This window comes from Lichenostomus cassidix, chromosome 4 (assembly GCF_008360975.1).
Source record: "Lichenostomus cassidix isolate B80296 chromosome 4, HeHo_3.0, whole genome shotgun sequence".
NCBI classification, from domain to species: domain Eukaryota; kingdom Metazoa; phylum Chordata; class Aves; order Passeriformes; family Meliphagidae; genus Lichenostomus; species Lichenostomus cassidix.
The window spans coordinates 19,201,112-19,218,128 of NC_139484.1; the positions used below are offsets into that span (position 1 = coordinate 19,201,112).

The 17,017-nt window shown below is 41.2% G+C and overlaps 1 protein-coding gene across 2 annotated transcripts in view; it reads left to right on the top strand.

The window, feature by feature from the left end:
* The first annotated feature begins 433 nt into the window (after positions 1-433).
* ARHGAP24 (Rho GTPase activating protein 24) overlaps positions 434-17,017 on the top strand; it is a 246,748-nt gene continuing 230,164 nt past the window's right edge. The window contains exon 1 of one of the 2 annotated variants that reach the window (XM_085058128.1): positions 434-512. The gene's annotated coding sequence lies outside the window, so the exon portion shown is untranslated. Of the gene's footprint in view, positions 551-17,017 lie in introns of both variants that reach the window. The other variant, XM_085058129.1, reaches the window with a different exon arrangement.

A 17,017-nucleotide genomic window follows, 5' to 3' on the forward strand; every position in this document is an offset into this window, starting at 1 on the left:
TGGAAATGTTCAAGGCCAGCTTAGATGGGGCTTTGAGCAACCTGGTCTAGTGGCAGATGTTCCTGCTCAAGGCAGGGGGTGTGGAACTGGGTCAGTTACCATGCTGTAAATCAAGATATTTTCACAGCATAGCATGTGTTGATTGTTTGGGGGAATGATTGAGGGAAATGTGCTATCAGTTACCTCACAGCTTTGGGGGAGTCGTGGCAAGGTTATATTTTTGTTGGCTTTTGAATGCTGCAATCACTGTTGTAACTTCTATACTTCAGGGTACATAATGCTTCCATTATTGCCTGTACAGTGCTTTATTTCTGGATACAAAACACTGCATTGCTGCTGTGATTTTGCTTTCAAAACATGCACTGTGGTTGCACACCTGAGCACCATTAAAGCATCAGGTAACGATTGGCACTGATTGTTTCTAAGTGTTTTTAAGAGCCTGGAAGGATAGAAGCTGCTTTCTCCAGCAAGTTCTGCCTAGCAGGTCTCTACTGTACATGGATAGTCCCAAGGTACTGTGCTAACTATAAAATTAGAGGAAAATAGTAAGGTATGTGTAGTGTTCTGTAACTGTTTCACATGGTTAAATCCATGAGCAGCTATAATTTTCTGCTCTGAAGAATGGGAAATAGTCACTTTCTATAGTTATACTGCCTTGCCTTGTTCATCTGTGTTGGATGTGTAATTTTGTTGTGACCCCTCATAGCTTACAGCATTATAGCCACCAATATGACTAGGTTTTTGTCCTTTGAATTAGCATGTTTATTATCTGAAAACAAATAATTGTCATTATGTATTTCAGCTTTGCAGTAATGGATAAAGCCAGAGAGGAATAGTTGGAGATTATTTTAGACTCTCTCAGTCTTTGTAAGATGTCTTGTTACTTGAATGTGCTCAAAGCCTGTGCTATTTCCATTGTTGTCATCTCCTTTTTGAAGGGCTGGAAATCTTGACCTGCCTTTGTAAGCCTCCTTTAGCAGCAGCTGGTCAATAGCTTTGATCTGTGGGGTTTTGCTAATGGAGCTCAATACCTGTTCCCCTAACCTGAGGGCATCTTCTCTGATCAGATGCTTTTTCCTTCCATGCAGAATAAAGATTACTAGCCAGGGGAGGATTAACAGAGAGGGGAAGATTAGGAATTCCCTGGAGGTTTTGTGTGGTTAGAGGCTGGTGGGAAATTCAGGATGCATGCACACACACTGCCAGTGGAGCTAATATAATATGCATGACCTGAGAAAGTGAATTTCTACTGTAGAGGTAACTGAAGACCCAAGACAGGAACAGAAGGACTTTTTGTTGTTGCTTGCAAAAGTTGCTGCAACTTTCACAATAGAAACTCCTGAACCCTTATCTGTTCCAGATTTACTTTGATATTTTTTGTGTGGTTTTTAGCTGGAATTTGCCTTTGTATTGTAAGTAATGTTTCTCCTTTTTGTGGCATACGTGAAGAGAGAAACAGATGGGAGTTCATCACTGGACTAGGAGCTCACATTAGTTTTGGGCTCATCAGTAGGCTGGCTATTCTGTCAGTAGTCCCAGGGAAAATATGTCAAAACTGAAATGAGATTCACTCAATAAAGAATTACAGGATGGGAACGTATTAGTGCAAATCGATATGGCTTAAAGGAAAACAGGTGCTAGCAAACAAGCTAAGTAGGGTTGGAAAAAGTAATTGTGCAGGGGAGAAGAGGTACCCAACTTCACAGGTGTTTGTGACTTGCAAAAATTAGCTGTTGAGAGCTGATAGGATAAGAGTTAAGGAACTGATGTCATTCTAGCTGTTGATTAAGGAATCCCTATCAGCTGAGAGGTTTTGCTAGGAACAGCCATAACTCAGTATTTCCATTTACAGTCTGCAAGTGAATAGTTAACAGAATGATATTTGTGGATGCTGCATTACAGCAAAGACAGACTGGTAAGGTGAGACAGTCTGGGTGGAGGGGAGACATAAATGCAAAATAGATTTTGAAATAGCTGCATGCAAATTACACAGATGTTAGTGTTTCATTGCCTTTTGCCTGGTGTGTTGGTGCTGGTGTAAGCCATTAAGAGAAATAAGCCCAGAATATTGGTACACGTGTTTTTAGTGTGTTAAAACATTGGGGTAATACAGCTAAGTGTGGTCAAACTTACTTTAGAAAAGATAAATACTTTTTAGACCGAGCTTGAGGAATTTATGCTGTTGAATTCTCTCAGAAGTCCCTGGAGTGGCTAATTATCCATTTTCTTCCATGCAAAGCATATTTACTGAACTAGGATGAGAGGCGTAGTAACAAAGGGGTAAAAATTGAAAACATGAAACTGTGATGAGAAAACAAAGGCAGCAGCTCCTCAGAGCAGGAATTAAGCTCTGGAACTATGAAAGGCCAAGTGTAGGTTTCCACTGTTTTGCCATCTTGAAATCCAGAATGGTTGCCTGGCTGAGAAGTGGCTTAGCCAGTTAATGCTGGTTCAGTGTAGTCCAGAGACAGCAGTGCAGTTTAAGGGTCTGACCGACAGGAGGTCAGACACCATGATCTAATGGTCTGCTCAAACCTTAGGCTTTTTTGATCTGTGAAGTGATTGGAAGGTGAAAAGACTTGAATCTTACCCATTTCTCCACAGCAGCCATACTGTAGCCTTTAATTACTTTTATTCTGTGATGCTTGTATTTGAGGAAGAGCAGCATCAGAAATTTATGGTCAGACAACAAAGCAATCAAGTGCATGAAATAATAACTACATTACTTCTGGGTCTGAGTGGAAGGTTACATTTTGTTTTCCAATAATGTAATCAGATTTAATCTGACAGTTAGACTTTACCTAATGAAATGAAATACATATTTAAATTCCTTGATCAGAAAGTGAGCTGCTAGAGGATATATTGCCACATGCGAAACACTCTTTTGTTGTTGTTGCTGCTTGCCTTAGTCAAATCAGGAAAATATTTTCCAGGGAGTTATCAAACCTGGGTAAGAAGCTAATAATATTTGCTGCTTGTGTTGTAGTGAGAACTATTGAGAGATATTGACATCTTATTAGTGCTGATGAGTGACCCAGCTGGTTACTTGGGGACAATCAAAGGGCAGGTGGGTGGTTTTTCAAATCAGGCTGCCCTACCTTGCAGGTGTGTGGGCTGCTGTTATCAGAGTGGTGGGGCTGTTCAGAAATGCCTTCTGCTGTCAGCTAGAGCCTGTGGCATTTGGCTTATTCTGAACATGATTTACAGACTGTGATGCTGGTCATGAAATCCCATCAGCCCACTGCCTCCTGGCATGAATGTGCACAGCCTTTGGGAGACAGATGGGTAAAAGACCTCTAAAGGACACAGATTGGATTATCAGTTGCAATACTTCATCATACTGGACTTGTGCATAATTTTTAATTGAAAAAAGATAACTGACAATTCCATTATATGTCCTGTTGTGCAGGCATTCAATTTCACAGCCAGTTGTTCCTCTTGTCTCTGTCCAAGGACAGATCTGGTTTTACCCTGGTCTCACTTCTGCTGCCTTGAGACCATTAATCTCATTGCCAAGCTGTTGCATGCACCAGCCTGTGCAGAGGAATCCTACTTGGAGCCACAGCTGGCATAAAGAGGAGGTATGGCAGAAAACTGTCTTGTACCAGAGGTTTCTTACAAACCCACCTGTGCTGACAGCAGGCATTGGGGATGTTTAGGTGTGTTTATGCATGTTGTGGGAGCTGGGAAGAAAGCAATCTGCTCATTACTGATGACTTATTTTTGCTCAAGTGTCTGACTGGGAGACTGATACCAGCCAGCTGCTGCCTCCTCCTGAGGGTCTAAAACAATTCTGATAGTTAAGGCAGAAGATGGTTAAAGATGTTCCATGTACCTCTCCAAGCTTGTAATTTCCACACTTGTAGAGATGTCAGGCGTTTTCTTCCACTGTTGACACTCTGCACTTGCTCCTGGCTGCTATCAGCATTGATTGTGGTATTAGCTTGTACTAAACCAGGAGAGAATCTGTGCAAATGGTTGGCTTTTCTTTCTCACCAGTACCTGGCAATCAATGCTTAAGCTGCTGGGCCTGGAACAAATCATTGCATTCTCACAAATTGAAATATATTCCATTTTGGTGGGAAGCCCTTTGTGCTTAGCTGGATTGATTTTCCTGAGGTTGCCACGAAGCCAGCTTAGGATTTCTGCAAGGTAGATGCAGTTCATGGGAAGGGAATCTGTTGCCTCACATTTTAAGGGCTTCACAAATGAAACATTGATTCTGTCTCACAGCAAATATAATTAGGTTGTTAGCTTTAGGTGTTCACTGTTTGGTGTGCTAGCTAGTTATAAACCTGTCCTGTTATACAGAGTCAGGTGAGCTGCCTGTGGCTGGGACCAGGCCATGGATGGGCTGGAGTTACAACCCTGGCAGCCCAGTGTGCCCCTTTTTCCAGTGTAACAGCCATGGAGCTGTAAACATGTCCCAAAGTGTTACAGATGTGCAAGTGAACAGTGTTTGGTTTCCAGTGGGTAGTCCTGAGAAGGAGACCCCAGACTGAGTTAGCAGAGCTACACTTCTGAAAGATGGTGTTGCATGAAAAAGGGGCACATTTTGACAGGACTTCCACAGGAATGTGCCAAGATGGGCCTGATTCCAAGCAAGTGAGAAATCTATGAATGAAATTGGATCACAAGTTTAAAGCACGTGCAGCAGAAGCAAGTTAGGAAACCAAGTGAAAATATCCTGTCAGAATACTTGGTAATACAAATGGTCTCTGTAAAAATGGCACCAGTTCTAGTACTAAAATATTCTGAGCTATGTCCTATTAAAAGTTACTCTTTAAACCCCTTAGTTGTTTTGGGGCATGTCTTAAAGAATCGATGGTGTGGTATTGTTTTAGCTTGTGATAAAGGCTTCTCTTTATTGCCTTGCATGGGATATGCTTTATTCATGTTTTCCATGCACTTGTTGTTTTGGTTTTTTTCCCCTGGAAATGGCTGCTGTGCATGGTGACCTGGAGAGCCACTGCACCTCCACACCTGTGAGGATGAAACAACTGGGTAGTTTCCTTTAATGAGCAGCTGAGTCCCCACAGTGGAAGTTTCCACCGCAAGGACCCAGCGAGCTGCTGTGACCCTGTATTCTGTCCGTCAGACAGTGACTCCTGTGGGACCTGTGAGCAGAAGAGCAAGACAGGAAGCTGTGCCAACCCTTGCTGCAGGGCACTTCCTTTGGGTTTTGCCTTGTGACAGTCAGGTGGCAGAATGTGGATTTTTATTTCAGACTGACCTTTGCCCACGCTGTGAGTGCTGCAAGGGGTTTTGTGCCAGACACATCCAAGCTACACAGTGAGGCCAAGCTGGGTAAAACAGGCTGTGCTGGGTTCTGGGGTTTTGTACCTAACCTGGCATAGGCTTTTGGCTCAGCTCAATTACTTTCATATCTCTTAACTGTCTTATATCATAATTAGCTTTTGTGCGTGGCTAATTAGGGGCTTTAGTTTCTTTGAAATGTACAAGCTGCCTTCCCCATGTGTGCTGGTTTTGGCTGGGGTAGAGTTAATTTTCTCCACAGTAGCTGGTATGGGTCTGTGTTTTGAGTTTGTGCTGAAAATACTGTTGATAACATAGGGATGTTTTCATTACTGCTGAGCAGGGCTTGTACAATATCAAGGCCTTTTCTGCTTCTTGTACTGCCCACCAGCCAGGATTCTGGGCTGCACAAGGATTTAGGAGGGAACACAGCTGGGAGAATGGACCCCAGCTGACCCAGGGAATCCAGACCATATGGCATCATGCTTAGCATCTAAAGCTGGAGGAAGATGAAGGGAGCAGGGGGAATGTTTTCTCCTGCCCATCCCTCCTCTTGAACACTTTTTGGTGCTCCTACAACACTGAACAATCCATCTACTGCAATGAAACCTGAGTGCCAGCCATGGAACACTTCATAGAACATTCTCAGACACTTGCTGGTTGGTCACATGGATCATTCTTGATGTGCTCCGCAGCTGGTCTCCTTTGCTGCTCCTAATCTGTGCTGAACCATTTTAAGCTCCTAAGGACACCCAGTGATTCAAAGTGGTGTCATAGTTTATTTTCAGTATTAACTCAGAGAAAGCATCATTTCACTGAACACAGACTCCAGTCTAGTGCATTCAGGAACTGTCAGTAAGAGCATAGAGACTGTTGAGCTGAGACTACAAAACCTTTTCTTAAACATAGTAATGAAGAATTTTTCTTAAAAAAAAATTATTTCTCCTCTATCAGAGGTCTTGTTGGTGGCTCATGCCAAAAACCAAAAAAAAGCTAACTCATCTGAATTAGGGTTTCTAAGTACCAGAGGGGAAAGCCAAACATGAGGTGTCCCAAATAACCTCAGTGTGGCCTGCAAGGTGGTCAGGGAGCAAAGATGCTTCTCACAGAGCATTGCCTGTGGCTCTGTGTGGATAAATAATTATCCAGTCTCCTGAAGCTGAGGAACACATAGCATGTTAGAGACTTAGTTTTGTTAGATGAAAAATGTCCTGCAGGGATTTCCCTGCCACTGGAAATCCAAATTTAAACTGTTGAATTATGTCCATGGTGGTACATTCTGGGTTTAAAATGCCTTAGAGGAAGGCTTGAGAGAAGGCTCAACCTGAGTGGTTTTGCTCCAATACCTGAAGGTGGAAATTAGTCTTTGCTCTTCCACTGATTTCCCTTTAGGAAAGAATAAGTAGCAGTGTATTTCTAAGATCTGCTTAGACAGGAGAAATTACAAAACGCAGCCAAGATTATGTAAAAGTTTAAGATTGCTTGGGGGTTTGAATTTTTCAGGCTCACTCGGTTTGGAGATGATTCTTGGGAGCAGTAGCCTGAAGCTGTGATGGGAGGCTACACAAAGCCTTTGCATGTCCAGGCAAATGAATCCCTTAGTATTTCTCAAGAGGAAAATGCAACCCTTAATATCAGTGGTTCAGATCCGGGAGGACATGGACCATTGCCCTGTACCTTTAATTTACAAACTAGCCAAAATGAGTCCACCTGGATCAGGATGTCTGAGAAGCAGAGAGGACAGCCAAATGTTAGCTGTCCCAAACAATCTTAGCGTGGCCTGCAGGGTGCAAGGATGTTTCTTACACAGCATTGCCTATTGCACTGTGTGGGTAATTAATCATCCATTCTCCTGGATGTGAAACCAGAGGGTAGAGTGGTTCACCTTTTAAGATGTGTGGGGCATCTTATGCCCAGGAGGGTGTTGGCTATTCTGCTTGCCTGTGGAGGGATGTTATGTGCTTACACCACCTTTAGACAGCATTAATTGGACAGGAGAAATGATATTTGTAGCATTGTCCCTGATACCATGACAGACATATGACCCCAAGGGTTAACCCTTCCTCTGGCAGTGATTCAGGCCATGCCAATGGGATAACCTCTTGTTTGGAGATTGAAATGAGCCACAGACTGCTCATGTGAATGGAAAATGTGGTGTTGATGGTAATGGATCCAGTTTAACTAACATGTGACAGTACAAAGAAGCAAAAAAGAGTTTATATGTGTCAAGACAGAGGTAAAAAAGAAAGGACCAAAAAAAAAGTTACTTCTTCTTGTCTATGAGGGTATGGTTTTCTGGAGTCATCCTAGCCAGTCCTTTGACTTGTGAGCAAGAGTTTTCTTAACAATGCTTCCCTTGTTATCAGAGCTTGCACTCCAAAGGATGGAAACCTGCAAGCTGGTTGGCCTACTGGAATAAATGCATTTCAGCCAATCAGTCATCATGGTTTTCTCCTCCTCTTCCTCAGGATGGCTGGCTCTTTGGAGCAATCTTCCTTTCCACACTGCAGTGTGATTTGTAAAAAGCAGTTGAATGTTACCAAGAGTTTGGTGCTGTCAGTCTTCAAAGGAAGAGTACAAGGGAAGGCAGTGTCTGTGTGCCTGTTGATGTGTATCTGCCCTCTTGACTGCTCAGGTGTGGAAGCAGCCACATTGCAAAAATGCCAGTTCTCCAACAGGGATTGATTTGTGTTCAGTCTCTTTCTTGGTTTCCTGTGGCTGCATGAGCATCAGGTAGACTTTTAATGTTGAGGAAGCAGTAGGAGAAATGGCTTCTCTCCAATGTAGTCTCATAAATCTGTGTATGATAACTTCATATTAATTGAGAGAGAAGTTTCTTTGGCTCCTGCCTGCAATAAACACTTTAAGAAAGCAGAGCCACTCATGCTCAGCAATTCTCAGGACTGTGCTTAAATGCAGTTTTGTTCAGGGCTGTTGGTCTTTCCATATTGTGTAACTACCCTTCCTACCCTTCCATTCTGTGTGACAGAACTTGTCAGGAGCACTGACACAACTGAGAAGTCCTGCTTTGCAAGGAGATGTTTGAGGTAGCAATACAGAAAATCTACAAAGCACAGCCTGAAGCAAGTGCTTGTTTCCAGCTGGAATCTTCCCAGCAGCTCCTTGTCAAAGATATATCAAAGACTGATCCTTGGCTGTTAGCTGAGCTGTCTTGGGACTGGGGTACAGCATTAATATAAATATTGTCACAGAGTGACATAGGAAATTATCTTCTCTATCTTCTGTAATAGAGACTTTCTTGGAGTCATGGACTAGCTATAAGCAGTGCTGAGGGCTGTTGTAAAGAAGGTAGTGAATGGATATTTTGAGATTAAGGTTTTGTTTTCTTTGCAGAAATTATCATGAGACTTGTAGCTGGAGAAAGCATTGTAATTGCATCCTCAAAATGTACCACAATTAGCATTTCCGATGACTGAGGAAAGCAGGATGCAGTTTTTCTGTCTGTGGTGGGAGTGGAAGCCACAAAAAAAGGGACAAGAATGTGAAGAGACTATTCCTTCTGCTCTTGCATCTTCCATCAAGTGTCCAGGCTTAATTATGCACCTATCGGAAAATGTATGGAATTGGCATTCCAGTTAAGGATGTACAGGATGATTCAGCATGCTTTCAACATCTATGCTCTATAAATGGAGCAGGGAAATGAACTCAGAGGAGAGTAGGAAATGAGCCAGGTATTAGGGGTTTATCTGAAATTCTGCAAGTTTGAGGGTAGAATGTGTATTGGCAGGGTGCATTCTTGAGACACGCATCAGCAACTCTGGTAATCCCACCCAGTACAAAAACCTGTGTTTAAAAGGGTCATGGTGTTGGGCTTATCATTGGGATGTTAACTGTGAAATTTGTGCTGTTAATACCTCACTGACCCTGAGCACAGGGGTTCTGCAGGCACAGGTTGGCATGGAGGAATCCAAACAAGCTAAAGGCTGTTTGTCAATGAGTTGATACTAATGAAATGTCCTGCTGGTCTCTACTATTCTTCTGTTTACCCAAATGCCATTTACTATCATGTTTTCCCAACTTGCCTGTGTGAAAGCTGAGTAGGGACTGTCTCTTCCCTTAAAACTGCTACAAATCTGTTAGACTGTACACATCATGGATCTAAATATACATTTAGGTAAAATATATAACACAGCTGCTAGGCAGTTTATTTTCACCAGTGGAAAGACTATATTTCAAGAGTGTAGTGAAATGTCAAGTGAATTATGGGGTTTGTCTTCTTACTTGTAAAAATAAATTGTATATTCTATAATATGAACCAGACTAGGTTTTAATTATGCACTGTTTTGCTTTGATTTACTAGGCAGGTTATCAAGAGGCCAAAACACTAGCAGATATATTGTAGTAAGTCTGGAATGACTTAAAGGGCAAACATTAGACTGAGTAATTCATTTTCAACAAGCTACCATAGTTTTTTTTTCTAGGCTTTCTTTCATCTTTTGCCTCCAATTTTAACTCTTTTGTGGATTAGTGTAACTTCTCATTTCTGTTTGATATTTTGATTGTTAATTACCAACTCTGTCCATTCTGCATACAATTTATGCCCATAGGGTTTTGGGGAAGTAGATGTAACTTGAACTTGTCTATGCAGGACTTTTAGCTAATTGACTGCTTTTTCTTGTGGAGAGCTGAGTCTGGAAAGATAAGCCAGAGGCACTGGTGGTTCAGTGAAATGTGTGCAGCACACAATGGGAGATGCTCACTGAGGTATCATGTTACAGGTAGCAGCACTGATGTCTAACCTTCCTAGACATATCATGCTCCAGCCAAACTCCAGAGATTTTATCCTCTGGTTTTCATACCATGTTTGAATTTTGTGTTCAAATCAAATGCCAGAAGTTTCTGCAGAGCAGGATAGGTTTTGAGTTGGACAAGCATCCCTGATCAGTGGATTGAGTGGTTGTGGTCAGGGATGAAAAATTGCTTTTGACATTCTCCTGCATGCTGGGCATGGATTCTGACAGTGCACTGAGAGATGCTGTCAGTAGAATTTCAGTGTTACAGTAATGTGTCAGCCTTTAAAATGGCAATGGAAATAGTTACTTTGGATTAGTAAAGATAAGAGCTGAGAAATGCTGAATGTAAGAATCACCTGTTAACATCTCCAATCTGGACAGCTAATCTAGTAGATTTGATGAAATCCATTAAATACAAGGGCTGAAAAACTGATCTTAGACCAGAATTTCTGTGTAAAGAACTCAGTAAATTTACCTAGTGTAAAGTAAAAAACAGCAACATGGGGGATGGTCTGGGCTGATTTCTTGGAAGATTTTTTTGACAACAAATGTTTCAAATAAAAGCTGCTGTGTGAAAACAAGGAGATGCTGACCTTCACTAGGAAGCATTTTAGAGAAAATGTTACGTCAATAATTGGGCAGCAGTGGTTCAAAGGGGACACTGCAGACAGACAAACTGTCCAAAGTAAGTGAGCACTGACACTGTGCTGGAAGAATTACTACTGTTTTCATATCGACTGATGCTCTAGCCTGACCCTGCTTCCTTCTGGGATTTTCAGTATTTTTAGCCTGTTTGATGCCTCAGATAACTCAGCTGCAAAATGGACATATGGGCATTCAACTTTTGCACTGGAAAGTGATTTCTTGACATGTGATCAGATGCTGCAAAGCAAGCTGGTATTTGTCAGAGAGCAGTGGAACTGGGTTGGTTCACTTGGATTTGTAATACCAGTTACCTAACTTAGATTTTTGAGTTGCGTTTAGATTTTCCTTAGGTCAGCACAAAATTTATAAGAAGGCATCAGATCTGTCTGAAGAATTGTGTAAGTAGAAAGCCAATTACTCAGGAGTAGTAGTCTGTACCCTAAGTGCTTCCAAAGTATTTAGTGCCCATTATGAGTTGTTTGCAGTAGTAGAACAGAGCAGCATCTGCCTCACACAGACCCATGACTGTGGTTTTCAATTAAGTCAGGGAAGAAAACTTGGCCCTACTCCTCAAATTGCCTTTTTCTATTTCACAGTCAAATATCCCTGTTTTAAAGAAACTCCATAAAGAGCAGAACTGGGTGGAACTCTTTATTCACCACTTTGCCTTACAGTAAGTGCTGAATGTATGTGCTGACCCTGTTATAAACATTAGCAGAGCCTGCTCTCACCAGCCCAAAGCAAAACCCATGCCTTTTTCATTTATTCCTGTAGTTAGCATGCACTGGCAGGGTTGTGGAGAGCTAGGCTAATTACTAAAATTCTTTGCAGAGCTAGAGCTGATTTTGACTATTTTTTAGCAGTAAGTTTTTAATTACCTTGTCACACACACCAAATTTGCTGACAGGCTTCAGTGAGTTTGTGCATTGCAGTACAGCTACTGAATGTAGCACAACATGGTTGGTGTGCTTTATATTGTAGGTCTGTCAAAGGGGTTTTTATTCTTTTTATTAATATCAAGTTATTGTATATGCAGCTTTAGAAGCATGCATTATTAAAATTTTTCTCCTGTTAAAAAAAAATCTATCAGGAAAAACTCTACCAGTTGAGAATCACATTTTAGCGTCAAGAAGCAACACTGTGTTCACTGCCTCTTTGTGTCAGGGGAGCTTCCTAGGTTTTTGGGGGGGGGTGGGTTGTGTTTTTTTTTGTTTTTTTACTGTTGTGGTGGTTGTTTGCTGTAGAACCACGTGATTATGTGGTGTTTAGGCAAATTATAGACATAGAAGGAATGGTTGCACTTCTCAGAAAAGGAGGAAATAGCAACAGAGTAGCTAGTTAAAGTGATGATGTCAAGCGAGAGAAAGGGCCAATGAAAAGGACTGAAAGCTGAATTATAAAGAAATATTTATGGAAAATAGGAGATAAATACAGCCTCATGCTGAATTTGCCTTCTGCCTGGTGACTAAAAATTTATCAGCAGTTGTCTGTGTAATATTACCCTGGCTGTGGCCTGACAATCACCATTTGTTCCCAGGCAATCTATTTCTCTCAAGGAATTTTTTCTCCTGAAGTAAATCTGAGAGAATATTTATATCTGTCTGCATCATGCACTTATTTTCTTGCTGTAAACAAGTATCTAAGGCAAACCTGTAGACAGTGTCCAAGCACAACAATTAAACAGGAAGAAGTAGAAAGTCGCTCTGTAGAAAGAGTTATCTTGGAAAAAAGCAGTGGATTGTTAACTTGCAAACACTTGAACAGTGCATAGGAGGCTGCAATTTGTACTTTATTGCTTCACATGACTGTACTCATGTCACTGTTGAGCCGCTAGCAGAGAAGAGGACCCAGTTCTCAGTGTAGCAAGAAAGGCGTTTATTATTTTGATTTCCACACATATATACACTTTTCAGAGGTCACCCAGATTGGTTAGTCAGAACCCTCCCCCTAGGCCTAATTGGCCAGGCCTGAACTGTCCAAGTCTCGAAACACTGTTCGAAAAACATCCAAACTTTATCTTTGTTTATAAAACACAGCAAAATGTTCTCACGAAAAGGACCTGTGCTAGCCACATACTCACCCTGTTTTCCTGGGCATAATTGTATACATTTTTAAAATGGCATGAGATTTTCAGAGCAAACAGCTTTATTTGACTGAGATTTTGCACTTGCTTGACTTTAAAGGTCAGTGAAGTTTCTCTGGGTCACAGCAGAATCAGATGCTCTACAATACACAGCCCAAGTTCACTCTTTGCCTGAGATTAGATCTAAGAGAGTAAATCAGGCAGTGAGCACAAAGGGTGATGCTGTGCTTCTGGAGATACTCTGTGTTACTGGGATTTGGGAGGTCAGGTGGCATGATCACATCTGCTTCTTTTAGATTTGAAATCAACGAATCCATGAGTCAGAGGAAAGTATCTTGCCTGCTCATCGAGACCTACATTTTGAATTTGCATATTCAAGTGTGGCCATTGAAATTCTCCATTTTGTGGTCATGGTTTCAGAGACTGAAATATTTAACATCTGTTAACATGAATGCAACTCAAGCATTTGCACAGCTGGGGATCATGCCATATATGAAACTTGGGTGTAACCTTAAAGAAAAGAAAGCAGATAATTTCCACTTAGCTACACGAAAAGGAAGTCCTGTTTTCAAGACTTGTAGTGTATCTCTAAATAAGTCTTGCTAGGTTGTTGGATGTATGGGCTGATCCTTGTACCCTTTAATAAATGACTTATATGCTACCAAATACACCTATTAACCTTCATTTGATGGAATACCCAAATAAAGTTTAAAAAGCTGTATTATAAAGATTGATATCTGTGTAGGCTGGTTGATTCATGGTCTGGTTTACTTGAACGCTGTCGGATAATAGAAATGTGGTGTTACTTGTGGACTATCTGAATAGGATTACCAGTGTTTTCCAGCAATTACTTCCAGCTGTTTCCAAGATAAGTGTGAGAAATGGAAAGCTGTGGAGAAGGGCTGGATGCAGATATGGGAACTCTTCAGATCTTGTGTAATAAATACTGAGTGTGAATGTAAACAGTGCTTCTTTGAGGGTATGTAACAAGGATTTTGGGGATGGTGCTGGGGGGTGTCTACTGAGTGCAGGCATGGAGAAGATTAATTATATTGTGTTAAAGTAGTAATAGTAGTATCAGAAAAAAAAATAGTTGTAGCACTTCCTATTAGTGAGATTTCCTGACTATTTTGTAATGTATGGAAGAGTGACACAAAGAATCCAATTTCTCATTTGCTGCTACAGTTCCTGAGGGTAGAAAAGCTATTTTTTTTTCCAAGTTATACTTTAATATCTAAAGCAATTTTTTGAGTTCGGTGCTTCAGTGAGGCCCTGTTTTGATCCCTTATAGATGGGAAACAAACCACAGCTACTACCAGAAATGAAATTAGGTGAAGTGGAAATGAGCACCACTTAAACAACCAGGCACTGCATCTGAAACTGTTGAGGGGAGTCCAAGGATTGTGCACTCTCATTGGGTCATGGTTTTTGGTTATGTAGGAGTTAGAGCTGTGAAACCTCAACTCTGCTGCTGGGGCCCCTGGAGGCAGGGAGCAGAGTTAGTGTAGATGAGCATCAGCTGCACAGCTCAAACAGTGAAGGAAAAAGTGCTGTTCATGAATTTGCTGCTATTGATTATTATTGATTTAGCAGCATCCAGCACATCAATAACTCAGTGACATGAAACAGGTAAATTAATGATGCCATATTTACAGGCACATTGTGCTGTGATGCCTTTGCCAGTGGCCAAATGCCAGTCATCCCTGGTCTTTTAGCCCCTCCAAAAGCTGGGCAAGTAATTTTCTCAATCTCCTAACTATCCCGGGAAGTTCTCCAGAGCTGTGCAAGTTGCAGTGGAAACTGCTTCCAATTCCACAGGAAAGGCAGACCTTAGGGAAGAAGGCAAATGCAAGGACATGAAGTCCAAGATCAGCTGATGTTCAACAGGCAGGTGTCAGATTCATCTCACCTTCCCTATGCTTTATCTTCTATCTAACTCTATGCTAATATTCCTGTCAATATTCTGTCTTAGGGATGTAATCTTTTAAAAAGTAGTAAACAGGACAACATTAATCAAGGTTTTTGCATGACGATAACAGTTTGGTCTTAAATCAGAAACAGCCCCATTAGTTGGGGATTTCAGCTTCTGGAAATAGTTCTAGAACAGAACCAAAATGGTTGTAGTTCAAGTTGCAAATTTCCTTTGAAAGGAAATAAATGTTCTATAAAAATGTTTTTCGCAATAGATTAAAAAATCCAAAATAACCAAACAAAAAAAGTTCAGAATAAATACATATTCTTGATATACATTTAGCTAAGTTTGTACCTCCTATAAGCTCATGTGCTAAATTACAAATGTTTTCACAAAAACTTAGCAGCAGTGACTTGAAATACCTCCTCTGCAGTCAGTCAAGTTCATAAAATGTGGGAAGCAGAGAAAGTTCTTAGTTAAATTAAATGAAAAACATTTGATGTCTAACAGGGTCATGGCTAGAGTCCCTGCTTCAAATGATTTTTTTTTTTAACGTTTTTGTTCTGCTTGACTGAGATGCCTGAAGCACAATTATGGTTTCCCACATTAAAATAAAAGTTTTGAGCAGCCTTTCTAGGGGTGATTTTCTGTGGGATGCTATAGTATGACAGAAAGATGCACCAGTCTGTAGTATCTGCAGTTGTAATGCAACTTCAGCTGTAAGCTGTGGAGTACAAATGTAGGTTCCATGGCTTTAATATCCATACGACTGATTCTAGGAAGTGCTGATTAATATTTTTCCCTTCCCCTTTCCTTCCCCAACAAGGTACCCAAACAAAATTTCTGCTGTCCTCTCCTAGAACACAAGGTGATTTCTGAGGTTTGAATGTCTGTAATGGCATGCATGAATACATGGATTTTTCCATCAACATGATATATCTGCTTCCACTGGAGTGGTCAGGTGATCTAATAAACTTTCATCTCTGCAAGGGGAGACTCAGAAAGCTAATATACTATTACCTCATTTTAAAAAGCAGTTGAGGAACAGCAAATAACACACAGTGTTTTTATACTGTTTGATGGAATCATAGAATGGTTTAGGTTGGAACCCTAAAGATCATCTCACTTGTGCACATTTGTGGTGGATGGAATGAATACCAAAGCTGTTAATATAATGAGCAGTCCTCAAGGATGTGTGTGATTTCTCCCGCACAATCCAGGGATCCTGTGCTAATATCTCAGCTGAACTGAAGTCAGAAGGGCTTGCAAAAGGAGAAAGTATTACCCATGAGAAGGGCTCATGGCCTGCTTGCTGCTGCGGGCAGGTGAGTCAGATGATTTTGGCAATTCAAGGTATTTGCAAAGAGAACAGATGAGAAAAAGAATACCTTTTAGAGGGGAACAGTCACAGAGTTCATGTTCCTGCTAGGACAAGTTTGTATTGTTCTGTTAATATAAATCATTCCTTGAGAGGTCTTGGGAATGCAGGCAGGCAAAAATGTTGACACCTTAGGATATTTGCCCAGGGTTTTTTCCTCAGAGGCTCCATCTTATGAGACTGATTTTGATAAAGAAAAATCCTTCAAAGTAAAAAGTGACCTTGCAGTTAAACCAACTTTGACTTTTGTTATTCACTCAGTTCTGTGTTGCAAGGCTTAGTATTTTAGAAAGTTATTTTGGAAAGATCAACTCTAATATTTATGTAAGCTTTCTTTTGTTCTGTTCAGCTATTCCTTCTGCTTGGAGGAACTTGTCATTTTCTCACTAAGTGTTGTCAGAAATACACTTCAAGGGCTTCATTGTTCACAAAGGAGTTTAATCAGTTTGGAACAAGGCATCTATGAGGCATGATTATATCCAACAGGAAGAGTAGCAAAAGAATTGTGCCTTGTGTGTATATTCCCAGCAGTGCTCTGCGTGTGTCAGTTTTGCTGTTGGCAGAATTGTGCATGGGACAGGGCTCCAGAGATGTAGCTAATTTGACACACTCTCATAGCTTAGGAGAGGTTGTTTTGCATGAATAGAGCATTTCAAACCTAAGGTTTTTCGTTCCAGCATGATCAGGAAAGAAAAGTTCTCCGGTGGCCAATGAATATAAAAGCATTCTCTGAGATTGTGTGGTCTGGTGCCAGTGCCAGCTCTGCTACTGTCCAGCCACACCACCCAAAGCAAATCATGGGCTAAGCTTATCTCAGTTCTGCTACCTGTAAAATAGGGAGTCACTGACTGCCATTTCCTAATCCTTTCTGCCCTGGTCCACCCCACATTGGGTGAAAGAGGAGGAGGAGAGGGCCTTCAAACACCTCTGGGAATGATTGAGGAACCAGCAAGCAGCTGTGTCATACTTAGTTGCCAGCTTGGGTAAAA